The sequence below is a fragment of the Myotis yumanensis genome, unplaced genomic scaffold (assembly GCF_028538775.1).
Source record: "Myotis yumanensis isolate MYYU_CA2020_CCGP unplaced genomic scaffold, mMyoYum1.0.hap1 SCAF_3, whole genome shotgun sequence".
In the NCBI taxonomy this organism is placed as follows: domain Eukaryota; kingdom Metazoa; phylum Chordata; class Mammalia; order Chiroptera; family Vespertilionidae; genus Myotis; species Myotis yumanensis.
In genome coordinates, this window is record NW_027223754.1 from 51,350,086 (window position 1) to 51,377,628 (window position 27,543).

Sequence of the window (27,543 nt, forward strand, 5' to 3'; positions counted from 1 at the left end):
AATACCAATTTCTAGTTTCAATACCTCCAAACTTGACTTACCCCACTCTTTAATAAATAAAGTGGTATTTCAGCCATGAAAACTATTTGAATATGACATTGATTTCCTTAAATCATAGTGACTTTATTAACATACTTGGTCTGGCTCTTGCGATTGGAACTTGAGAATGGGGTGAATCTTTTCAAACATCCAGATAACTTCTAACTGTTTAAAGTAAGGATTCAATAACATTTTTTGTGACTCCACAGAGGGACTGAGGAAGGCATTAAAATTAGATGAACACATTTTTACATCTTCCAAGATAAAATATTAAAATATTCTCTATAGGATTTAGTTCTGGGTTTTGAATTTAACAATAAAGAAAATTTACAAAGCCATATAATACAATTTTATGCCTATAGCAAATAAAATTTATTGAAAGAATAAAATAATATTCAAGTGCATGTGACCTATTAAACTAGGGAATAAATTAGTTGAAAAGTTTTTTAAAAAGTGAATTGTAAAGGCCAGTGCAAAATTGGCACAAGATGGAGTAATGGATCTGGAGGTAATATTAGAAGTGTACACACTTTAAATCTTATCGCTAGCTAAATAAATCAATAAATAGGACATGAAAAACGTGCTATAATTGTCACAATAAGCAAACAAAAAAACCATTTTTATTTTGTTATAAAATGGAAGTCATAAGCTATTAAAATTATGATGAAATTGAAATGTAAACCTGGAGTAAAAGAAGTTAACAAGAGGCAAATAATTTTATCTTTACAAGTCCTTCTCACAAAAGAACAGTAAATGGTGATAAAGGTTACCTATAATGCAGGCAGGACAAGAGAGTGTAGCCAATACCAAAGAAGTCGTGCTAAAGCTTTTAAAAGGACCCAGCGATTTTTTTTTTTTTGCCACACCTTACTTCAGGCCACCAACCCTTTGCCACCTTTTAATCTAGCAACAGAGGCTTATTCTTTGGAAGCTTGAAGTAGTTTCTGGACACCAGGTCCAGTTGAGAATGGTGGTAATATTGAAAGTCAACAAATTCAACATGAAAACCATTGAATTTATACTTCCCCTAGGCCCCAAGACACCAATAGCCAGGTTTATACCTTTCGGACAGGTAATTAGAAATTATCTTCTGGAGAAACTGATCACTCCAAAATTATCTATACATATGAACACTTTCAAGTCCCTCAAAAAAATATCAGCTTACCTGCCCAATAAACCCCCAATCACCAGCCCCACAAAGGCATATAATATAGCGCTTTAGCAGCATACAGCCAATGATTGCCATATATTTGAAGAAGGTCTTCAACAGCAACAAAAAAGAAGATTAAAGTAAATAAGCCTTAAAACAAACTAGTAGAGAATAGAATCAATGCAGAGTTTAAAAATGTCAAACTAAGTTGAAGTTAAAGAAATAATCAAGAAGGCAGAATCAAAAGACAAAGGATGGGTACAGAATAAGGGAAATGATTTTGTGAAATTATATTTTTAAAAGTATAAAATCCAAATAATCTTTATTTCAGAAAGAACTGTGATTAGAAAAAGGGAGCAAAAATTCCCCGAAGTGAAGGCAATAGATTTCAGAGGTCTCACTGAGTTTCTAGCAAAACAAATAAAACAAATACTCAGTAGGGTATATTACTGTGAAATATCAGATCATTGAAAATAAAGAGTAAATTCATAAAATATTGGGCAGGGGGATAGATGTGACTAATGTATAAATAATCTGCAATAGTAATGCTTTTTTAAAAAGCCACCTGGGAAATTATAAAAAATTATAAACTGTTATCTTAAAAATTATAAAGAAATATAATTATTCAATCTAAATTCTAAATTACCAATTAAGATACATTTAATTAATTTAAATAATCAGTTTAAGCTAAAGTATCAATTCAGAGGGAAGGCAGAAAAAAAAACTGTTTGACAAGCTAATTCCACAAATTTTAATATCCCTTTCCTACTTTCTCAGAAAATTAAAAAAAATATATATTTAATGAACAAAAACAAAGAACCACAAGTAAAAAAAGTTAATGTATGGAATATCTGTATTGAGATTTAGTCTTTGAGAGATGCAGTGCCAAAATCTCAAATTTGAAAAAAGAAATAGTTCTGGAAAAACAAGAAAAGTGAATAAATAAATGCTTACTAAAGAAGGGATTAGAAGCTATAATCCAATATTGGAATAATATGAAAAATAGGAGCTGTTAAACATGAGATCTTGGTTCTCCTCATGTCTTCTGGTTCCAAAATTTATGACTTGCCTAAGAAATTTATTCTAATTTGACATGTACCTAACACTCAAGAGCCTTGCAATCATATTGGTACATGAGCACATGATTGACACTATATGTATTTTTGCTCCCATATGTAAATCTAGAGTGCTATTGAGCAAAACCTTTAACAAAGATGCTCTCTCAGATTATTGCACACAATAGGTGTTCATTGAATATTTGCTGGAAAAAATGTGTTCTTTAGTTATATTAACTTTATAGAGATTTCTCTGACTCTTATAGAAATATAGGGGTGGGCAAAAGTAGGTTTATAGATGTGAATATGCAAAATGGAGCTTATTCTTGTATTATTTATTCTTATATTATACTAGAGGCCCAGTGCACACGGAATCATGTGCAGTTAGGGTCCCTTGGCCTAGCCTGGCCTCTGTCGCATGGCCTCTGCAGCCCTGCAAGACTACATGAAACTCCCTGCCCCAGGATGCTCCGTGATGCTCACAGCCCCTCGACTGCTCTGCGAGGCTCCTCCGGGAGTCCTGCCATGCTCTGAGAAATTTCCCCCTCCCCACCACTGCTCTGAGAGGCTCCACCCGCCCCTCCATGCCCAACAAAATTGCCCCCTCCCCACCACTGCTCTGAGAGGCTCCACCCGCCCCTCCATGCCCAACAAAATTGCCCTTGCCCGGCCACTGCTCCAGGAACCAGGACTGACTTCCACTGTGGGTGGCCAGGACCCAGGACAGCAGTTCAGCCCGCTCCCCAGTCCCCACCCACCAGAGCCTCCTGCGCACGCAGCCTGGCGTTTGGTTGAGTCTTTGGTCATTTTGGATGTTATGGACACTGGCTACTTATATATATATATTTTTTTTCCATAAGAAATATTTAAAAGATAAATGTATAATATGTATATCCTATATAATTAAAGAGCTAATATGCTAATTAGACTGGACAGTCGAACCACCTTCCAGATGTCCTTCCGATCACCCTTCAGATGAAGCTGGGGCTGCAAGGGCCAAGCCCCTTGCATGAATTTCGTGCATTGAGCCTCTAATATGTATATAATATCTATGGTATAAAATAAAATTAACATGTGTGCATAATCTCTTATCATAATTATGCAAATGTAAAATTACCTTAAGAAAAGCATATTGAATGCAATAGTTGAGAAATCAGCTGATGAAATTTACAGTTTACATACCATATTAAGTTTTCAACATGGGAATTATTGTGTAATATTTTTTACATCAGATGGTACAAAAATATTGTTTTAGAGTCATTTCCAATAAAATTGTTTCTATTTCTGGACACTGGGCAATAAAATAAACTAATTACTTAAACTGAAGGATTGGTGAAATAAAAATTGTTTTCGAATTTAGTTTGATTTTAAAAAATACAAACCAAAAGTTTTTTGTTGTAATAATTTTCAAAATGAGTCAGAAAAAAGAGAAGGCTATCAGGAAGAGGATAAAATAAGTTTATAAACTTTACCCCTGTTTCTTAAATTTCTGCATTTATTTACAGTTAGTATGGCCCAATTTTTAAAATCTTGACAAATAAAATCTACATTAAAATGCCACTGAGAGCATGCATTATAAACTTTCTTCTTTTAATTAAAAGGGTATTATCTATGGGATTTACGTAAAGAGAATGTTCCTTAAATACAGGGCATTTGTAATGTATTAAACATTGTTCTGCTAAATGTCTGTCCAAATTTACTTGGTCACTTTGTAACAAGGATCTAAAAGGGTAGGGCTGGTCAGAGAAAGAGTCTCTGTTCCAGTGCTAATGAACATGAGGCCAGTTGCAATAATGATGTAGACAGTCTAAGTCAGAGAAACTATTTCTGAACTAGAGGCCTGGTGCACAAGATTTGTAAACTCGAGGGTGGGGGGCAGTCCCTCAGCCGGGCCTGCACCCTCTCACAGACCAGGAGCACTTGAGGGATGTCTGACTGACGGCTTAGGCCTGCTCCCAACAGAGGTGACCTGCGGGCTGATCGGTGGATGGGGCCAGTCGGCGAGCCGTCGACCCCCCCGCCCCCGACCAAATTGCCCCTTTGCCACTGCTAGTCGCCACCCCCCTAGTTGCTATCCTTTCCCTCTGCCCTCTGGCACCCACCTTGGCTGGCCTGGCGCCACCTGCTCGCCAGCCCCACCCCCTGCTGACTGGTTGTTCTGCCGTTTGGTTGATTTGCATATTAGGCTTTTATTGTATAGTTTAAGGAAGATGGTGGCTACAGTTTGTTTTAATTGGATGCTCACATCCTTGGGTGTGAGTTGTGGAAAGCCATTTGTCTGAAAACATGGCTAGATAATACTTTAAATCTATTCCAAAAATATTCCTCTATAAATGGATAATATATACCTCAAACTCATTTGTCAATAAACATCACTTTGAAAAAAAAAGAAAGATAATTTTAAGTATATAAATTATTAGAATATCAAAATATATGAAGAAAATAAAATTACAACTATGTTAAAAGATTCATAGAAAATTTTAAAGGAAAAATACTAGTAGTTACTTGTAGCTATTTGTTTGTAGGATATGTTAAGTACATCTATTTACTATTTCTCATTTAAGCAATCTCTACTTTTTTTTCAAAACTGAGCAGAGCAGCTTCTATTGGTATAGGATAGTGATTAAAAATTATGTTATCATAGGTTTTAAAATGAAAACCTTTTAACAATAGCATATTATAAAACTACTTACTGCTTAGCCCATTCATTGAGTTAAATAAGCTATTATTGAAACACATTTATTTTCTTTAGGTGTAAAGACAGATGCTTACCAAACCAAGTAGGCACATTTTGATTTGAAGATATACCGGTAACTAAGAAATCACCAGTCCTGAATTTGGCAATAATCCATGTTGCTAGCTGAGTTTTGAGAGCCTGTTACTATTTACTCTCACTGAGGTTTCAAAACCAAGGAACTCCCCTACAATCCCCGTGTTTTACAGTAAATCTGTGCTTTTAACTACTCTCTACTCCTGTCCTAGCTCAAGGACAGTCTTTCAAAGTTTTAAAAATCTTTATTACTCTGTGCTCCACTTCCCTTTCTGACTTTTCAGCTTCCCCCAAAATTATCATTCTAAATCTTGTATCTACACTTCCCTCTCTGCCATCTCTTTCAGATTGGTACCCTCTAACATGGTCTATCCAGAATTTTATTTTATTTTTTTCTAGAATGTCACATCACGAATCACTTCCCCAGCTGTATTTATCACATCCTGAAGTCAAAGTGGAATTCTCAAACCCCTCGCCAGTAGATCTCAACCCAGATCCAGAGCATCAACTTCATGAAGACTGCATTCTAAACCAGATAGTAGTACACTGATTTGTATATGAAGAGGGTTTAAAAATATATAGCTACAATAAAAAAGAGTAGCATTTTGCTTCTAAATGTGACAAACTATGTGTTAGACTTTGGCAAAACTTATGACTGTACTGAAATCCAAAGAATTATCTTCACCTGTCACTTGATTAAAGAGACTTCTTAAATTTAAGTAGAAACCATTATGTGACAGCTTTAGAAATATGCAGCAGACGTTAGAGATAATATCCAGGTAGACATCAATAATGGATACTTTGTGTGAGCTGTCAGAATGTTTGCATTGTTCTTACTGTCTTAGTTAATTTATTTTATATTACCCTTTTAGCAGTGTTACTTCATTTTTGAAATACTAACTATCTTAATTTGTATAGTTGAAGATATTGCTTCTTTTTGAAAATGCCTTTCAGAGCATATTTAAAGATGTGGGGCAAGTAATGTCCAAGTTGGAGAACATGTGCTGGAGTGGACAACTCAAGTTCAGGCAAAGGAACAAAAACGTAAGTCATAAGGATGGGCAAATTTATTAAGTTAAAGTGAAAACTAGAGAATGAAGCTATAGAAATATGAAGAGTAACATTGCTCTACATTTAAATATGGAAAAAAGTATTCCAAAATACCTTTCAAAGACAGTAAGATTGGAAACTAAAATACAGAGCAAATTGAAAACAGACTATGTGGTTTCAATAGTATTTCCTTGTCTTTTATCATGGGTGATCATAGGGAAGGGTCATATGAAAGAACTTCTGGATTGACTATACACTTTCTGTTAGACATCACTCGTAAGTTGTGATTTAATGCTGCTTGTATAAGGTCACTTTGGACGTGGAAAGTTAGAGATGTTTTCCTTTGAATAGCCTAGATTGCTTCTTTTAGGAGATAAAAATTATATAGACATCCCTACCCCCTTAGATATTTACTTTTTGCTTTGATCACAAAAAGTTTAAACTTGAGCATGTTTAATCCTTAAATTGGTAAAACTGTACTCCTCCAACTTTAATCTTTACAGTTTCTTAGTTACAGATTTCACTGTGTCATTGAAGAAGTGTGTGGATCACAAATAATTAGATATTGACTGTGTCAGGCTCTTTTCGGTTGCAAGAATCAAATTCAAATAAAGGTTGTCCCAGTTGATAAAGATTTTTCATGAGGGTTAAGAAAAACTAGGTCATGGCTTCAATGGCCCCACGTTGAAATTTGAAGGAAGCCAGGAATGCTGCTCAGGACACAGGAGCTCTGAGTGCAGCAGCCTTCTTTAATGGTCCAGCATCTCACTTCCTCTGCAGGCAGAACACAGTGCTCCCCACTCCAGCAACCCTGCTTGTGCTGTGATTGTGATACAGAAATCTTTTGTCTCCGCTTCTAACTGAGATTATTCTTTCTGATACCATCCATATCTCTCTACATTACTGCCTCTGCTTCTATGTTTTTTTTCCTTTGACATGGCCTCTGGTATATCTGCCAGATTAAGTCCTCTTCTTTTAGTGGTGTTTAATTAGCTATGATTGTCTCATATACCCAACAAGAAGGTTAGGGTGTACTTCATTCATGGGCCAGAATGGTGAAGTTCTGTTAAGTAGAGCTCTTCTCCCTGACAGCACTAGGCTGTTGCTTAGCCTGTAGAAGACTGCCCTCCTCTCTGATTCAGTCAGCTGTGGCACTTTGTGGTTCAAGATAATTGACATGTCAGAAGCCCTTCTATCTACAATGTTCTCCAAATGTAAGAAAAATTTTTTTTTAAATATATATTTTATTGATTTTTTACAGAGAGGAAGGGAGAGGGATAGAGAGTTAGAAACATCGATGAAAGAGGAAGATCGATCAGCTGCCTCCTGCACATCTCCTCCTGGGGATGTGCCCGCAACCCAGGCACATGCCCTTAACCAGAATCGAACCCGGGACCCTTCAGTCCGCAGGCCAACGCTCTATCCACTGAGCCAAACCAGTTTCGGCAAATGTAAGAAAATTTTATGTAACCTTAATTCTCATAACTATACTGATCCTTGATACAGAGTAATATATGTATTTTTATTTTAAAAGAGCAAAATACATTCTTTTAATAATATAATTATACACTATATTATTTCTAGTATATTATTTATTTTAAACATGTAGAACATATTATTTTACTCCTGTAGCAAACTGCCTTTTTACTTGGCAGTGAAGAGACAAATATTTCCAAAATATCCAGGAAATTTAATTTGAGTGTATAAATAAATTATTAAGTTAACTAATAAAATATTTAATTTTGCGATGTGACAACTTAACTTACACGTTATCCTGTTTAAGAATAAATATTTAATTTTATTAATACATGATGTATTCAACTATTTACAAACATTATCTGAAGTTGTCAAATTTTGCAATTATATCAGACTGCACTATAAGAATGGAAATCATGCAGTATGAATTTTTTGGAATATGTCAAAGGTCTATGCAAGTATCTTTTGTAGTATGTTAAGTTCTATGTATAAGACAAATATATATATATATATAATTTAATAATAAACTTTCTAAAATTGTAAAAGATAAATGCTTGCTATCCAAATTCTTGTTTATCAACCATACTATTCAAAGAAGCCAAATATAAACTTAAAGAGAAATCACACTTTGAAAAAAAATGTATTGTATATGTATATATTCCTTCATATGAGTTTTATCATTATATTCCCAGTATTCCCAAATGAATCATTTAGAATTAGACCAACAAAGAGTAAGATAAACAGGTGTTTTTTTTGAGCTTTTCTCCTCCAGCCCTTACTTACCAAATTTTCTCACTATCTCAGGGACAATTTGCTTTGCTCTAAGTCATTGTTCTCACAGTTATGGTCATATAAATAATAATCTCAAGTTTTAGTCTCATTCCCAATCCAGGTTTTTTCAACCTTTTGTGTTCGTTATCAGAGATATTGATCTCCATATTGATGTGAGAGGGAAACATCTATTGGCTGCCTCCTGCATGCCCCCACTGGGAATCAAGCCCTGACTGAAAATCAAGCTAGCAACCTTTCGGTGTATGGGACCATGCCCAACCAAATAAGCCACACTAGCCAGGGCAGTGTGTCCTCTATTTTAATACACATTATTGGATGCCTGTGCACAAGAAATCTAGCTCTTTTTCTTAGTAACAGCCAGCATATTTCCATCAAATATTCATAGTTCATCAAAGGTGTCCCTATCTCTAATAAAAGGGTGAATTAGAATTAGTCTAAATAAAGCATATCATTCCCATTTACATGGGAAATGATAGGTTTGGGGTACTATAGTAGTATTTTTGGACAAATGAATGTAACAAGATATTTATTTTATTTTTTATTTTATTTTTTTTAAACCAATAGGGCTTTTTTTAAAAATATATTTTATTGATTTTTTTACAGAGAGGAAGGGAGAGAGATAGAGAGTTAGAAACATCGATGAGAGAGAAACATCGATCAGCTGCCTCCTGCACATCTCCTACTGGAAATGTGCCCGCAACCAAGGTACATGCCCTTGACCAGAATCGAACCTGGGACCCTTCAGTCCGCAGGCCGATGCTCTATCCACCGAGCCAAACCGGTTTTGGCGTAACAAGATATTTATTGTAGAGATAAAGTATGTGTGATTATCTCACACTTAACAAATAGACAAAAATAAGTTAGGTTTTATTTTTTCTTTTAAATTTTCTTTTTAACTCTGAATGTGGCTATTGTTGGTTGTAACACTTGTAATTACTGTATTTGTCTAACTATGAGACTAACTCAAAATATTACCAACCTACTGAAAAGAAAAAAGAAAAAAGAAAAAAAAAAAAAGAGGAGGTAATCAGAGTAGGAAGAAGCTTAAACTAAGTGTAAAATGAAAAGAAAAGCATGGTTTTAAAAGACTGAATATAGTAGTTAGAAACCCTAAACACACTATTTATAAAAGGGTAAATTATGCAGTATCTCAGGGTTTCTGATTATTTTGTTCTCTATTTAAGAACAATATGTCAATAAAATTTAGCATTCATGCATGTATTAAGAATGAGATAGATAAATCTTATTTCTGTCAAAATCTAGTATCTGAAATGTATGGCCACTAACTGATCCTCAAATTATACTATGCTGTTGCATAGAAAAGGAAATACTCCTGAATTATTTATATAATAACCAGATGTAGAGTTTCACTGCATGTTTTAGATTATAGCAGAAACCTCCTTATATAAAATAACTAGGAGCCATTCTTGTTTGGTTGATTGAAACCCTTTTTAACATGGAAAACAAAAAAATGTCATATAAATACTCAGTAATATTTTGTTTTAATCAAAATATGAAAGGTAAATTTGACAGTTATTTAACACAAGGTTTTATTTAGCATTATCCTTTTATTTGCTTATGTTCATCTGCACTATTTTGCCCATAGATAACAGAAAAAAAAGTGTGTTATTATTATCATTGTTGTGTACAAAAAAAAAATAACATAAATGCATGCTTTTTTTTTTATATATATTTTATTAATTTTTTACAGAGAGGAAGGGAGAGAGATAGAGAGTTAGAAACATTGATGAGAGAAACATCGATCAGCTGCCTCCTGCACATCCCCTACTGGGGATGTGCCCGCAAACCAGGCACATGCCCTTGACCGGAATCGAACCCGGGACCCTTCAGTCCGCAGGCCGACGCTCTATCCACTGAGCCAAACCGGTTCCGGCAACCGCCTGCTTTTAAAAAATACACTTTCATTGATTTCAGAAAGGAAGGGAGAGGGAGATAAAAACATCAATGATGAGAGAGAAACATTGATTGGCTGACTCCTGCTTGTCCCCACTGGGGATTGAGCCTGCAGCCAGGGTATATGCTCTGACCAGGAATCACAACATGACTTCCTGGTTCATGGATCGATGCTCAACCACTGACCTATGCTGGCTGGGCTAAACTACTAGCTTAAATATATATATATATATATATATATATATATATATATATATATATAACGTTTTCATTGGTTTTAGAGAGAACAAGGGAGAGGGAGAAAGAGATAGAAACATCAATGATGAGAAAGATTCATTGATTGGCTGCTTCCTGTACATCCCCTATTGGGTATCTAGCCTGAAACCTGGGCATGTACCCTGAATGGGAATCAAACCAGTAACCTCTTGGTGCATGTGACAACACTCAACCAACTGAGCCACACTGGCCAGTCAAATTGCTTGCTTTTACGTCAATTCTTTACTGGACACATTTTTTTAAAAAAATAAAAACAATAAACATAAGTACTCAACATATCAAGGGCCTTAGTCTGTATGCTTAAAAGGGAGTGTGCTGTGGTAGTTATTCTGGTGAGTCTGTGAAATGGAGGCTGGGGGAGAGATAGTCTACTGTAGTCACTTACATTTTCTTTTCTTTTTGAGTTAATACAGTGCACTTGTGTTGGATTACCTAGACTTATTAATATAACTTACCTTTAAAGATATTTACATGCCATACCTTTAATGGTTAAATGTAATATGTTATATATAGAAATTTATATAGACATTTATATAGAAACTAGAGGCCCGGTGCATGAGATTTGTGCCCTCGCTTGGGTCCCTCAGCCTGGCCTGTGCCCTCTTGCAGTCCAGGAGCCCTGTGGGGAGTGGGCCTGTGCCAGCAGTCAGACATCCTTAGCGCTACTGTGGAGATGGAGAGGCTTCCGCCACCACTGGTGTGCTCGCCAGCCATGAGACCAGCTCAGGGCTTCTGGATGAATGACTCTACTCCTGTGGGAGCACACTGACCACCAGGAGGCAGCTCTTGCATTGAGCACTGCCCCCTGGTGGTCAGTGTGTGTCACAGCAACTGGTTGTTTCACTGTTTGGTCGATTTGCATATTAGCCTTTTATTAATAGGACTAGAGGCCTGATGCACAAAGATTTGTGCAAGAATAGGTCTTCCTTCCCCTGGCTGCCAGCATTGGCTTCCCTCCAGCACCTGGGGCCCGGGCCTTCGCTCTGGCCACCGCCTTCCGCCTTTGCTCCAGCTGGAGCTGCCTTCCACTTTCGCTCCAGCTGGAGCTGCCTTCTGCCTTTGCTTTGACCCTGCTGCCCTCCTGTAGCTCCCTCCACTCCCCGCACCCTCCTCATAGCAGACGTCCCGCCCAGCCCCGGCTGCTCTGCGCCTGTGTGCGCATGCGCTGCCCAGAGGCCCAGAGTGGCCGGGGTGAGACAGAATGGCCCTCCCCAGCCGTCGCCATCTTTGTTGTGTCAATTTGCATAGTCCCTCCTTATTGGCTGTGGGCAACACCATTTTTGTTGCAGAGTGATGGTTAATTTGCATATTCCATCTTTATTAGATAGGATGGGAGGGACTGACAGAGGTCAGAGGGGAGGGGGATGGACATAGATAAAAGTGTAGTGATAGCCAGAGGTGGGAGGACTGGGTAGAGGAGGGTAAAGAGGGGGAAATGGGAGACATCTATAATAGTGTCAAAATAGAATAAAAACAACAATGATATACCAGTACACTACACACCTATTAGGAAAAAAAAATACATTATGAACTATGTATTTACTACTTTGATAAAAGTAAAAAATTTCAAAAGAAAGGATTTTGTCAGAAAGGAGTGTTGTTGGAATGTTTTTAAAAATTTTTTAAATTTTTATTTATTTATTATTATTTTTTTTTATGGTAAAGTTAATGAAGCTTCAGAGGGCTAGATTTGTTCTGGGAGAGAGATCAAGCAAGTTGCAACCAGCAGCATTTTGGATAACCTGCCTGAAATGATTTAAAAGAGAAAGGGACAGATTCCCGAAGCCTAGAGTTATTTTTAATTTATTTTCTTATTCCAAACTAGAGGCCCTGTGCACAAAATTTGTGCATGGGAGGAGGGTGTCCCTCAGACAGGCCTACACCCTCTCCAATCTGGGACCCCTTGGGGGATGTTTGACTGCCTGGGAGATCTGGCCTAAACCGGCAGTCGGACATCCCTCTCACAATCTGGGACTGCTGGATCCTAACCACTTGCCTGCCTGCCTGCCTGATTGCCCCTAATAATTTCTGCCTGCCAGCCTGATTGCCCCCTAACCGCTCTGCTGCTGGCCTGATTGACTCCTAACTGCTCCCCTTGTCAGCTCGATCACCCCCAACTGCCCTCCCCTGCAGGCCTGATTGCCCCCAACTGCCCTCCCCTGCAGGCCTGGTTTCCCCCAACTGCCCTCCTCTGCCAGCCCGATTACCCGCAACTGCCCTCTGCTGCCGGCCATCTTGTGGAGACCATCTTGTGACTGCCTCTGCGCTGGGACGGGGCCTGGACAGGAGGGAGGCTTCTCCCTCCCCCACTGCTGGGTGGGACATTGTGGGGGAGGGGCTGTGGATGCCTAGCCCAGACCCACCCTCCCAGGGGCAGGTCGCGGGCTCAGGCACTGCCGAGGCTGCAGGAACTTTGGGGGTGGGAAGGAGCATCTGGGCCTGGCCTGCAGCGAGTCCCTGACTCGAGTGTGTGGAGGGAGGGCGGCAGGTGGTGAGAGTAGGTGAAGAATCTGGCCCCCGGCCGATAGGTGAGGAGCTCAAAACTTCTGCCCAGGCAGCGCCGGGGCCGCGGAGTTGTGACAGATAACAAAGCGCTGGCATCCGTGACCTCGATGCTGGCGTGTGGGGTCTGAGAACCTGGCGGGGTGCGGGTTGTGCCTGTCCTGCCTCTGCCTGGCACAGGCTCCGCTGTGCTGCCGCCAGGAGGAGGCTATGGGCTGGCCCAATGGGCAACCGGTCATCGGTCATTCCAGTCGTCATGCTTTTGGCCTTTTATTATTACAGATATTATGGGGCTACTTGGCTAATAAGAGCACATTTTTTTATGTGTACACAGAATATAATAATGACATAATATTTGATTTGAAAATATCCCTTGAGGATTATAAAATTCTAAGGTCAGAGTACAATAAAGAACCTAAAAATATATATTTTTTTAAGATCATCATTATTAGGTAGAATTAGACTGGTTGTTTTTATGGTTATTTGCTTATTTGTTTGTCTTAGTATTTATACATTTTCAGATCCCTTATACCATATTCATTTCTTCTTTGTTTGTTTGTTTGTTTTTATGCTCTACTTGTGGAATACAACATTTAGTTGGTTGCTTTGATTGCCATTTTAAAATAAACTCTGAAGAGTTATAAATATATACATTGTAGGGCCCAGAAAATAACTAAAGAAGGAAAGATAAGATCAAATAAGAGCTGTTGGATTCCTTATTCTTCCTTTAGGCTCTTTTCCAGAACTTTCTAGGTATTGCAAGTTGACACACTCATAATTCATTTAATTTTAAACTACACATTCCTTCAAAAATTTACAGTTGCCCAGTACTTACTATGTGCTAAAATATAGTAGCTAGGAACTTAACTATATTAACACATTTAATAGTTTCAACATGACATAAAAGGTACGTACTATTCTCACATCTTCATTGTACACATGTGGAAACTTAGGCAAAGGAAGGTTAGGCAACTTTGTCAAACAGCGAGAAAATGTTGGAGCTAAGGTATACTCAGCCACTCGGTCTTTAGAGTGTGCACTACAATAACTATTGAAAAGCTATATGAAAATGAAAGAAATTTATTTAAATTAGGTATTTTAGATATTAAAGTGGGTATGAAACTTAACCTCTCTTTTACATTTGCATGCAGATTTGATTAAGAAGGCAACAATATTTCAAATCATCCCCTCTTCTTTCTTTCATTGTCTCCCTCAAACCTCTATGCAAAATGAATTTCTGGGGTAAGAAAGCAAAATAAATGACTAAATATAGTGATAACTCACTTTTATAGTCATGACATTATAGGTAATTCAAGAGAGGTAAAAGGAAGCCTTTTGATTTTTGTATTATATAAAAAGAATCTAAAAGCAGAAATTCAAAAGGATGCTTCTAAAAGTAGAAAAACAAACAAAAATGTTCTAATAGTCACAAAACTGGCCTCTATTTATAGTGGGAATATATGCAATATTTTAATATTAAAATTTTTAAATTCTAATAGGTTGCACATAGTACATTGTTTCATGTAAGTTGCTAAGTACAATATTTAGATGTGTATGGCTAGCTTTGAAGAAAATAAACAATTGGTTATTATGTTTGTCTTCTGAGCAGAGAAACTATTTTAAAATTACTTTAATGGGGACACCTGTAATAGTGTCAGCAATAAAAATAAAGGAACAAAATAATAATAAAATAAAGAAGTACTTCAAAAATTGATTTCAAATTGAAATCTTAACTAATACATTACTGAATTTCATTTATTATGTGACCCTGAATTCTAGTTATAAAATTTTTCTAGCTGGAAATTTGCTATCACATTGAAGAGATAAGAAAATGAAATAAGAAGATAGCCTCCTATTAGAGATGTAGTTAATAATGAAAATCAACAGAATATGTGGTCACAAAGAACATAGCTTTAAAAATCAAGTTCTGTTTTTTGCCCTGGTGTTGTTATTTGAGAATTAATTCACCTGAGACCTAGATTCTTCATCCATATTATTATTATGTGCATATTCATGCCTACAGAAGTCTTCTTTTCTAAGACTTCTTAAATCTTTGTAATATGTATAAAATATTAAACATAGACTTATAACAAAAATAATTAAATTTAATTGGATTTTTATATTTACAAAATAATTGAGAGAAAATAAATATAAAAGTGTGAGTTCTGTAATAAGAGTTTAGCTATCCTATTGTAAAAATAATTATGTTCATGTAAAATGTTTTGTATATTGGCCAAATATTTTCAATGAACAGAATATTTAAATAAATAATTTTAACATAAAAATTAATTGTAGACATTCAAATTTTAGTATTCCTGTCGATCTGCAATTTTTAATCCTTAATATTCAATAATTTATCATTCTAAGAAACTAATTCATTTAATTAATTAGATTATCTTTAATGTACTTGGCTTAAAGCAAAATATAAATCAGCTAAAATCTTGATAAGCATTCTAGTTCATTTTTTAATTAATAACTACATTTAATTTATTGATTGTGTGGGAGAGAAGGAAATTGAAAGAATAAGAATTTAGATAATTTCTCCTCAAAGGAGGAAGAAATACCATCAAATGTTTTAATATACAGAGCACTTTAAATATCAGGATAAGGGCAAACCAAATATGTTTATAAATCATAGGACTAGTAAAATCTGAATATTTATAAAAGAATTAAAGGGTTCTGTTGACTTCAAATTCCTTTGGTCAATGATACAACCCATATAACTTAATGGGCAACCTTGTAATATTAACAGGATTACATATTTAGAACAATGAAGATAAAGTACTTTTCTATACTTTGTGGCTCAAACCATACCTGTGTGAGTCTTTCCTTCAAATTATTTCAGAAAAGAGTGATGATAAAGTAAAGTATACTCAGTGAAAGCAGCCATGGTGACATGGGGGTTTGAATTCACCTCATGAAGTATGATGGAACCTCTCACATGGAAGTTGAGTTATGTCTGTGTTCCATGTGGCACCAGATTCATGTTGTACAGAAGTTCAGGGAAGGTAGGACAGAAGGGAAGTACTAACAGTGGCAGGGCAAGTCTGTGATGCTAAACAGATCTTTGGTATTTAAATGATGGTGATAATGAGTCCAAGCAGCACTGTTGACAGTACTGTATATACTGGTAATAGAAAAGTGTCACTGGTATCACACAGATTCAACTGAAGTTGATAAAGCGAGGACTGGGGGAAGCAAAAACAAAACCTTTGTCTGTGAGTGCCAGTCAAGTACTGCTGGGAAATTCCAGAAAGTCCCGGAGTGGGGATGTATTCTTTTCCCATTGCTGCTTTAACAAATTGCCAAAAACTTGGAGCTTAAGACAACACCCACGTGTTTATTATCTTTCAGTTCTGGAGTTCAGAAGTCTAAAGTGAGTTGGCAGCACTCTACTCTTTCTGGAGGCTCGCAGAAGGAATCCATTTCCTTGTCATTTCCAGTTTCTAGAGCCTGCCCACAGTCTTTGGCTCAAATCCCTTCAATACTTAGACCTCTGTTTCCATTGTCACATCTCCTTCTCTAACCCTGACTCTCTTACTTTCCTTTTTCACTCATAAGGACCCTTGTGATTATTTTGGGACCCTAGATAAGCCAGAATAAGCTCACCATCTCCATCCAGATCCTTATTTTAACTATGTCTCCAAAGTCACCTTTGCCATGTAAGGTAAGATATTGATAAGTTTCTGGCATCAGGACATGGACGTCTTTGGAAAACCATTTTTCTGTAGACCACAAAAGATGATTGGTTTTCCTATTAGCAAAGGCAGCAAAATCTTACAAATATGATATTAAATTCAAAAGAAAAATAATATTTAGATGGATTAAACAATATAAAGGACAGAAATATTCTTTAAAAATCTGGAAATAAAAAAAAAACTTGCATAAATATATTTGTAGAATAAATACACATTAATTCAGTTTATGTCTTCAAGTTAATTATATTTACCTCATGCAAATGATAAAACTATAATTTGTTTATTTTGACTTAAGTTATTTGTTTTATACCATGCTGGCTATAAATCCTAATCAAAGTAAGTTGCTGGCAATTTCAACAGGGTCCTAATAATTTAATAAATCCACTCGATGTGTATGCAGGCCAGAGCCTAACTACCTAAAGGAAAGTTTAATTATAAAAAAGAAAGAATAAAAACTGAAACCACATTCCCATACTTGTAAAAAAAATTCATCACAAATAGGGAAAAAATAAATTGTTTACAGATTAATTTCTGAGAATGACTTTCATAAGGAACACCTTATATTTTTTTAACAAAAAAAATAGTTCCCTATTTGTTGTTTACATAATCTATACAGTGGAAACAACTGTATAAAATCCATCACTGATGTCAACTATTAAACCCTTGTGTGAGCTTCTATGTGACATTATAGGACCTATTTCTCTATTAGTATCTTGGCTCATTGGAACTCACTTGGAAAGGAAATAAACTGGGGTCATATGGATCTGAAACATAGGTTTCTAATAAAAAACACATGAGCTTGAGGAAATGATTTACTGAGCCAGTCTGTTTTGAGAAAGGAAGTGGAATTTCTGAGCCAAGACATTTAATGATTGCATAAACGATAGAGCTGAAACTGTTAATCCAAACCGTCAACCAAGGAACTGAATGTAGAAAAATGTATGATATTTGCTACTAGTGATAAACAAAGCTCTCTCCAATAATCCTAACATTGGACTTCTCATCTGAAAACCATTGTGTTAAGTCATTTACAATACAATTATACTGTCATTGTTTTAGGTCTTTCAGGCTGATACAAATTGATTGGAGTATAGAAGGTGATGCAACATTTGTCTATATGTCTGTGGTTGCATGTCAAACTATGTCATGGCCTCTCATTTGGAATCACATGAAACAGCACATTAAAACATAATTACATCATACTTTTGTTCTATTTAGTGAACATATTTGAAGAGTGGGATAGGTACTGTGTCAAATATAATTTTTGACCACCATTTCAAAATCCTTTGGTCTTACCTTTTGCTCCAGCCACTAATAAAGGCATCAGTTTTACACAAACATTGCAGACACAAACTGGCAGCATGTCACCCAAGGCTAAACATATTGCCTGGGGGTTTATCTGATGCTGACACATAGATATCTTGAGAGCTGTTCCACACTCACTGTGATACAACTTAGAAGTGACCCAGCAATTAATTGTGTAGGGTCATCCTTCAAAAGGTGAAGAGGAGACAATAATAAGTTTTCCCCTCTTCAATTCTTGGCAGCCTGTTCTGAAACACATTTTATAAATTTCTCAGAAATTCCATACTGATTCAGCATCAGTCATTTATTTTAGTGGTCAAACCAAATAGTATGTCTTCGTACTAACGTTTTATTATTCCCTGCTTTCTCTCCTAGAGCCTAACTCCCATTTGCTGATTTTTTTTTCTTCTTCTAAATAACCTACTTGCAATGAAAGCCTTTGTTTGATGCTCTCTCTCAGGGAACTAAGGTTAAGACAATATTCCATTGGAGATGGTTTAGCTAGAATGGAATAAAGCAAAGTGCATGGCTCACTGCAAGATAAACCTGAACAGCAAGGCAAGTGCTGCCAGTTTGTGACCTTGATCTTAATATGATCATATATGAAATGGACTCAGTAATGCATTAGAGATATGTAACAGAGACCTGAAAAGAAGCCAGACAGATAATACATGGTAAGTGATAAATATAAAATATAGCTGACAAATATAAAAATAAGACTTACCTATAATTTTGATTCAGACTTTTATATGAACTACTTTATAAATATTCTCTTAATTATAGCATAACACTGATACCCTCATTTTTAAAATGATGAGAATGGAATATTGGATACTAGGGAAACTACATATTTTTAATGATAGATCCCTAATGTTCCAGAGACCACTTATATTAGCTCATGTGATCTATTTCTGCATATCTCTTTCCAACTCTGCTTTCAGTGGTAACTTAAAATTGGTCATTATGGGATTATTTACACCATGGAAAACGATAAACAGTACAAATTAAGGATTCCCCTTTCCCCCAGTAACGTTCATCTCAAGAATGTCTTTCAATTATTTTCTGTGGTATCACTAAATTTAAGACATACATACAAAAGGATTTTAGAAAGTAGAGATATACTTTTAAATAAATCCCTTTCAACAATTGCCCCTTTATATATTCTAGTTTGCACTGATCTCTGAAGCTACTGATATATGATATATGATATGTAGCATATAAATATGATATATATACATATATTTTTAATTTTTAAAAAATATTTTTATTGATTTCAGAGAGGAAGGGAGAAAGAGATATAGAAACATCAATGGTGAGAGAGAATCATTGATTGGCTGCGTCCTGAATGTCCCTTACTGGGGATTGGGCCTAAAACCTGGGCATGTGCCCTGACGGGGAATTGAACTGTGACCTCCTGGTTCACAGGTCAATGTTCAACCACTGAGCCACACCAGCCTGGCTTAAGCAATATATTTTTACTTTACTTAATCATTTCTCTAAAACATGAAGCTTTTACTCAGAAATGCTTTTACTCACTCTTTCAAATATATTTGAATACCAATTATAAATTAAAAACACAAATGAGCATTTTTAAATCCCTATTAAGTTCTAAACTTAAAAAAATATTTAAGGTAGAACACTATCAAAGTGTATCTTGTGTCAAACAAAGAAGCTAAGAAACAAAACAAAACATCTCTCCTCTGGTGATCAACTTCTCAGAAGGTACAAATTAGATTTAAAATATTATTTAAAAAGAACTACTCATGGGAAATCGATGATCTCTAATTTATCATCATACCACTCTTCTTAATATAGTTAATTGTCTGTCTTGAAAAACATCCTATGATTTTCATTATAACAGATGATAGAATATTGCTACAAAAATCATAAGCCAGGAGGGTAGGGTTCTGAAACAAATACAAATATGACTTCCTATGAAGGTCAGTTGTACAGTAAACTATTCATGATCCTCAGGTACCTGGAATATTACTTGTTTTTATGGCTTTGAGCCCAAATAAAAATACATTGCCCCTAAAAAATTAGTATATTAAAATATTATTTGAGTATTTTATTCAAGTTTGGAAATATATGAGAAATATTGTTTATTAATATCAACGATTTATATTATCCTATATAATAAAAGCCTAATATGCTAAGTGTCTGGTCAACTGGTCGGCCATTCAACTAATCAAAACAAAATATGCTAATGATATGCTAAGGCTGCTCAATCGCCCACTATGATGTGTACTGATCACCAGGGGGCATATGCTCCGACTGGTAGGTTAGCTTGCTGCTGGGGTCTGGCCAATCAGGATTGAGTGAGAAGGGCTGGACATGCCCTGGAATTCTCCCACGGTCCCTCCCCGGCTGGCCAACCTCCCATGTCCCTTCCTGGCCCTGATAGTGCACCAGTGGGGTCCCTCATCCTGGCCTGCACCTTCTCGCAATCTGGGACCCCTCGGGGGATGTTGGAGGGCCAATTTCGGCCAAATCCCACAAGCCAGGCAGAGGGACCCCACTGGTGCAAGAATTTGTGCACTGAGCCTCTAGTATTCTATATTTCTTCCTGGGTTGATCTGCATCTAGTTATGGGCATTATCATTGGCACCTACGGAGCAGATGTCAATGGTAAAAGAAGAACATGTCTGATACCATTTGGTAAAGTTTCACAATTGTGGGCACATGTGATATGTTAAGATACTTTTTAAAGATTCCAATAAATCATAGGATTATACTTTGAGGAGCTGATAGAGAGTAGAAGTGTTGCAGACATTTTATTTTAATAAAAAATAAAATTTTTTGTTAACTACTTTCTGTAGAAATTATTTGGGGAATCTTACTGCTAGTAGAACATTTTCTCACTTGATCTTTAAAATAACCATTTACATTGAGTATTATTATCCCTATCTTACAGATGAGTTAACTGAATAAATTTCCTCAGTCATATAGCTAGTAAGTGCCACAGCCTGGGTTCAAACATAGGACTTTCAGACTTTGAAATTCATGTTGTTAGCCATGATGTCCATTGAAAATCATGATGTGCACATGTGGTATATGTATAACACATAAGTAACTGAAGTTACTCAAGAACAGTGATCATTCTAACAAAGAAATATTGTACACAACTTTATAATGATTTCACTTGAATTTTCTCTTATTTTCTAAACTATGACAATAGCATGACAATTTTAAACATCTGTACATTTTGAGTTTCACATACGTGCCATTTTAGATTTAATTGGATTTTTAGCACTTAAAAACAGTATTCTCTAAATAAGAAAATCAAATTAATTTATTTAATTAATAAAAAGAAAGACATTACCATTATTTGTTCATGTTATTTACTAAATACCTAAATAGACTGGTTTGCAAAAACGTCACCTCATGTTATGCTAAATTATTTCATAATATGAATGTAGATCAGTTTTCCCATAAAAGTTCATATGGATAACAGGTGTTATGCTAAACATATCTTTATAGAGCTTCTACATATTTTGAAAAGTAAATTAAAAACATACACACAAATGAGGAAAATAAGGCTCAGAATTTAGTTGCTTAGTTCAAGAGCAAATTGGAAGTGATTAATTTATTATATGTGCACACTATATCCCAATTATTTATGCAAAACTTTTGAGATAGCTTAAAGTAATAAAATTAAACTAAGTAATAAAAAATAAATACAAGTAGCAAATAGGAGAAAGGAAAAAGTAACTATGCCTACTAAATTTCACATGTGGCTTTGATCTTAGAAGAAGAGGAAAAATAATAAAGAATCCTATTATTTGTTCAGTACTTTTACTCATAAAGGAGGAAGCACAGCAGTGCTTTAGGGAATATAAATATTTAAGAACTGAAAATTATGTAAGGTAAAAATGTCACAATGATTTTCTATAGTGCAGTAATATATACCTTCAAAAATAGCATCATAGTAACCAAAGTCATGAATATTGTGTTACTGAATATTGTGAAATCCCTTAACAAAAGCTGAGACTAATAAAAAACACCTTAATCAAGGTGACATTGTGTGTGAATAATTGAATGAATGTGGTAAAACTTGATTCAAGCCTACAATGTAAATATTGTGGGTCTCTTAGTTAATTTTCAGTTTCAGGAAGAGTATCCATTCTCTTATTCTGGTTTGGTTAGGTGTAGAGTAACCAGCAGTGCCACTTAATGCCTGGAGTGCTGATATTCTGAGTTGTTGGTAAGGGCACACCCATGCTTTGAAAATCACACGGGCAAATTGCAATGCTGACATTAAAAGCCACCGGGTGTTTTCAACTGAATGGAAAACTACCCCAGCCCCTGCCAAACAGTAGCTTCAGAGTGAAGCAAAATGTATCCTCAGGAGGGAACCTTGGATGTGCTCAAATAGGAAAACATGCAGAGTTCTCAACTATGTAAATTACAGCAAGGAAGAAATAATTTTGTTCCAGAAAATTTCAAATTGGGACATTCAGTTATTCAATAAATCGATAACATTTCTGTATTAAGCAACCCATCTCTAAAATGCACTGGCTTCGTGCTCAAGAAGCTCAGGGTTTGGTGGAAGTTACGCGCAAGGCCATTATAACAATACAGATTGTAATCTTAGAAAGGACAGAGTGCGATGAGAGCAGACAAAAAGAATGTAAATTCAATGCCCCATTAATGTGGCAAGTATTTATATGCTTTATAAGAGTGTAAGAAGTTAATGTAAATAATAGAAACAAATAAAAATGACTAATATGATATAACATTATATAACACTAAGTGTGTTGTTTTTTTCCAGGACAGTAACACATGCAGACTATATTTATAATATATTTATAATATAACTTTTACTCTTCCCTACAATAAAAGAGAGAGAGAAAGAGAGAAGAGAGAATTCCTTCACTTTTTTCTTTCACAGAAGTTCATGGTTTACTCACTCCATTGAAACATTTGCTCAAAATATTTCTTCTCTGAGGCATCTTTGACCAAAAGACACCCTTGCACCCTTTGTCCAGCCTCATCCCCTTCCACTTTCATTATTATTTGTAGCGCTAATCACCCACCAGATATAGCATACATTGGTCTACTCTCTCACACACCAAGTCTAATGTAAGCTCAAAAAACAGAAGCTTGTTTTCACTGCTATTTGCAGCCCCTAGAAGGGTACCTGACATTTATTATTTCTTCAGTATTTATTGAATACATAAATTAATTAATGCACCATCTAACCTTCTAAATGTGCCTAAATTATTTTCAGAAATTAAATAAATGGTTATTATATATAAAAAGTAGAATAAGAATTGGAAATTATATTTACCATATTTAATAATGACAAAAACTGTAGGAGAGGATAATCATGAAAATTACAAAATTCTATCACTTTCTTCTAGAAGAAACCTGTACCTCATATTCTATGATTCCCAACAGCAAAACACTTTCAAAATTATTTTTGGAGAATTGCTGACAATTATTCTCATTGGCAAAAAGAAATAATTTCTTCCACATTATCTTGACCCGCTCCTCCCCCCGACTGCCCCATATATGTGAAGGTGTGTATATATTTGCAGGTGTTGTATTGTTGGTGTGTGTCTGTATTATCACAGATTGGGGAAATTTGCTTGGAAAAGACAATAAAAAATGGTGTTTAAATCAATGCAATTAAGCAATTACAGGATGCAATCAAAACAAATAAGATGGGATTTGTCAATACACAGTTTTAGATTTATTTTTAATCAATAAGTCACTAAAATGTGCAAATTCCCCCATTAGTCTTTTTAAATGGGATGCACCTTCATGTTCAAGAGAACTCTGGGTTTGCACAGGGTAAGGTCAAATTTCCACCTTAAGCCCAAGTAAGCACAATATACATGGAGAGGATAGAAATATTTGTTTCTTTTTCCCTTCATAGAAATAAACTGTTACAGAATTTACCAGGCGACCAAAAAATACACAGGAGTATCAGAGACACAGGAAAAACCCATTTATTTTCAGATGTTTCACATGGACTAGTACAGGCCTCAGGGGAGACTGTTTCTCTCCAAATCCTGCGCAAACCAATATGGAGGAAGCTTGCCCTTTATACCAGGGGTTCTCAACCCGTGGGTCGCGACCCCTTTGAGGGTCGAAGGACCCTTTTACTGGGGTTGCCTAAGACCATAGGAAAACACATATATAATTACATATTGTTTTTGTGATTAATCACTATGCTTTAATTATGTTCAATTTGTAAAAATGAAATACATCCTGCATATCAGATATTTACATCACGATTCATAACAGTAGCAAAATTACAATTATGAAGTCGCAACGAAAATATAATTTTATGGTTGGGGGTCACCACAACATAAGGAACTGTATTAAAGGGTCGCGGCATTAGGAAGGTTGAGAACCACTGAAGGTTGAGAACCACTGCTTTATACCCTTTTGGTTTCTTTGTCCCCCAAATATGGGACTTCCGGACCTTTCACCAGCTTTGCAAAAGTCCTGTGTGTTGGGATGGGGGCCGTGAGACCACACCTAAAGGCCTGGCCTGGCGCCAGCACTGGTTACCCCGCCTGGGGGTTGTTTATGGTTTATGGTCTCTGTAAAATGGGAGTAGTACTTATCAGGGGTCCTCAAACTTTTTAAACAGGGGGCCACTTCACTGTCCCTCAGACCGTTGGAGGGCCGGACTATAGTTAAAAAAAAAACTATGAACAAATTTCTATGCACACTGCACATATCTTATTTTGAAGTAAAAAAACAAAACGGGAACAAATACAATATTTGTATTTGCATGTGGCCTGCGGGCCGTAGTTTGAGGACCTCTGACTTAGGTAAACAGGTCTTGCAAGATCAGATAATTAAGAAAGGGGCAGTGACTAGACTATGGGCTAACAGGAATGTGCATTAGGTTACTGGCACAAATTCAGATTTCTAGTCCCCCAAGAATGTCTTTTCTCCATCAAAACAGGTTCCGACATTCAGGTGCATGTTTTTGTTAGAGGGCGTCATAACCTCTGGGGTTAGAGCCTTTACAACTGCTTTTGGGGGCTGGAGCATGAATGTCATTTGTGTATCTCTCTAAATTTCTCATAAAGTGCTCTCACAACATTTTCTCAAATACAGTGGGGCCTTGACTTATGAGTGTCCCAACTAACGAGTTTTTTGAGATACCAGCTGTCTCTCGGCCGATTTTTTGCATTGAGTTGATAGAGTAATTTGAGTTAACAAGCTCCTTAACGAGCTCCATCTAGGAACGAATTAAACTCATAAGTCAAGGCCCCACTGTACTAGTATTTATTCACTATGTTCTTAACTAATAGGTAGATATATTAAAACAAAACAAAAAACACCTGTTGAAAACATTCAACTTCAGGAGACATGATTTGGAAAGTAATACTTACCCTCACTATGCTCTTGCCTATACCCCACCTTCTGAATGATAATGCAATGGTAAAGCAATGTTGCAGATCCTGAAAGACTGGATTTGGTTCCTGGAACTGGATAATTGATACTTGTGTTGCTGAGGAAAAACAATTGCCATGTACTAGTATGAACCTAGTCTTTTCTCAGAATTAAGTCAACACAAGAATGCCTATCTTATCTAATTATCATCAATATTGAATATAATTTGGAGCTAGCACAGTGCTTGGTACCTGGAAGAGCCTAAGGGGTTCCAGTTTCCTTCATTCTGCTTTTTTCCCTCTTTTCCCACGCCTACAAGCAGAATTGTGAAATGAACCATATCATTTGGCAGCTTTCAAAAGGCAACTTCAAGCTGGACACTCCCAGGATAGTGAGAAAATAGTTCCCATCAAATCAGAATAGTCCATGAGTGAAAGTACTTGTCTTTACCTCAGTGATCTATCCTATGTCATAGGATAAATACATATATTATTTTAAATAAAAGTAGAGTAGACGTGGCTTAGTCTGATGCTATTTAAAGAATGATAATATTTCCTTTTTAAATGAGAGCCTTAAGGATAATGGAAAGAAACTTGAATTTGAAGGTAAGATGCAGATTCGTTCTGTCAAATACAAAGCAGGGCTACAGATTCACCACAACATGCTATAAAAAAGAAAAGGAAGACCTTCATGGCCTTATTTTTTGGGGGCACAAGGGCTAATTTGATGAAGCAAATCAATAGAGCTGGTCCAGCCAGGACATATGGTATATGGTCTTTGGTGTCACTCAAACTCTCTCACTTTTCCATTGTGCAAATCAAATATAAGTGGTTTGTCATTTCAAATATGATGCTTTGGGCTTAGATTATTACAAATATGCTTGATATGGTCCAGATAATGTGTCTGATATTGCTGTCAGGGCATCATTTATGTGTTGAACAGAGAAAGAAATAAAATACAGACTGAATAATGTCCATCTAAGCAAATTCCCACTTTTGGGGATCCTGACAAAATTTTTGAAAATGTGCCCCAATACATTGTATGACTTTTTAAAAATTTCTTTATTGATTAAGGTATTACATATGTGTCCTTATCCCCCCATTACACCCCCATCACCCCCACTCATGCCTTCACCCCCCTGTTGTCTGTGTCCATTGGTTAGGCTTACATGCATGCATACACGTCCTTTGGTTAATCTCTCCCCCTTTTTTTAAATTAAATCTCTTATTTCTAAAATGTGATGGCCAAGATTTTATTAAAGATAAAATTGTATGGATATGGTTGCCTTCAAGTAGCATGTAATCAAATTCATATTTCAAATGCACGAGAACAATTGTAATTGTTTCATTGAATGGTGTAAATAATGAGAGATATATATTTTAAGTGTTCTTAAAATATTAAACAAAATATTCTCTGTTATTTATATCTGTATAATTAGGTTGATATTTAAAAAAATTGGAAACATGGTACTAATTAATGCTACCATCTCTTCTCATAAGTTAAATATTTGGGTTTTTTAATGCATAAAAATTATATTCTTAAGTATAATTTTAACACTTTACTTTTAAAAATGTTATAATTTTAAAAGTATAATATAAATTAAGTTAAGAAAACATGTTAATTCTTTGAATTAGTAAATCTATTGACATATAAAATATTTTTCTATATACATAATCTGAAATGATACTATTATGTTTTAAAGAGAGTTATGTGAATTGGACCTTCCAAAAAACTTTTACTTCCTTAAAATAAAGCAATTACATTGATAACTACAACAAAGAACTACATATAACCATAGAGAAAATTTAGTTGCCTGCCAAGGGGTCAAGATATAAAAGCTAAATTAATGTCTAAGCTGTTATTTCCTTGAAATCTATTTTGATTGTATAAATTCAAGTTCAATCTACGGTTGTTGTTTGATTCAACTCCGGTTTCAAACAACTCAAATAACTCACACTTCCTCTCATATAAAAGATTAAAATTACCTTGAGTATGGTAATAGAAGCCTCATTTGCAAAACAGATGTTCCATATGAAAAGACAAGGGTTTTCCAGAAGTGGTAATAACCATACGTTTTCATTTTACTATTAAATAAAAGTGTTATTTTCAAATGTGATAATATATTTAATTTAAAACTCTTAATTAGAACTAGGTCTA

At 35.7% G+C, this 27,543-nt stretch overlaps 1 long non-coding RNA gene across 1 annotated transcript in view; it reads left to right on the forward strand.

Annotated features, from left to right (window-relative positions):
- Positions 1-27,543, forward strand: part of LOC139004981 (uncharacterized) — a 109,311-nt gene that overhangs the window by 71,688 nt on the left and 10,080 nt on the right. The window contains exon 3 of the long non-coding RNA XR_011470634.1: positions 5,969-6,058. This is a non-coding gene — a long non-coding RNA (uncharacterized lncRNA). The remainder of the gene's footprint in view (positions 1-5,968; positions 6,059-27,543) is intronic.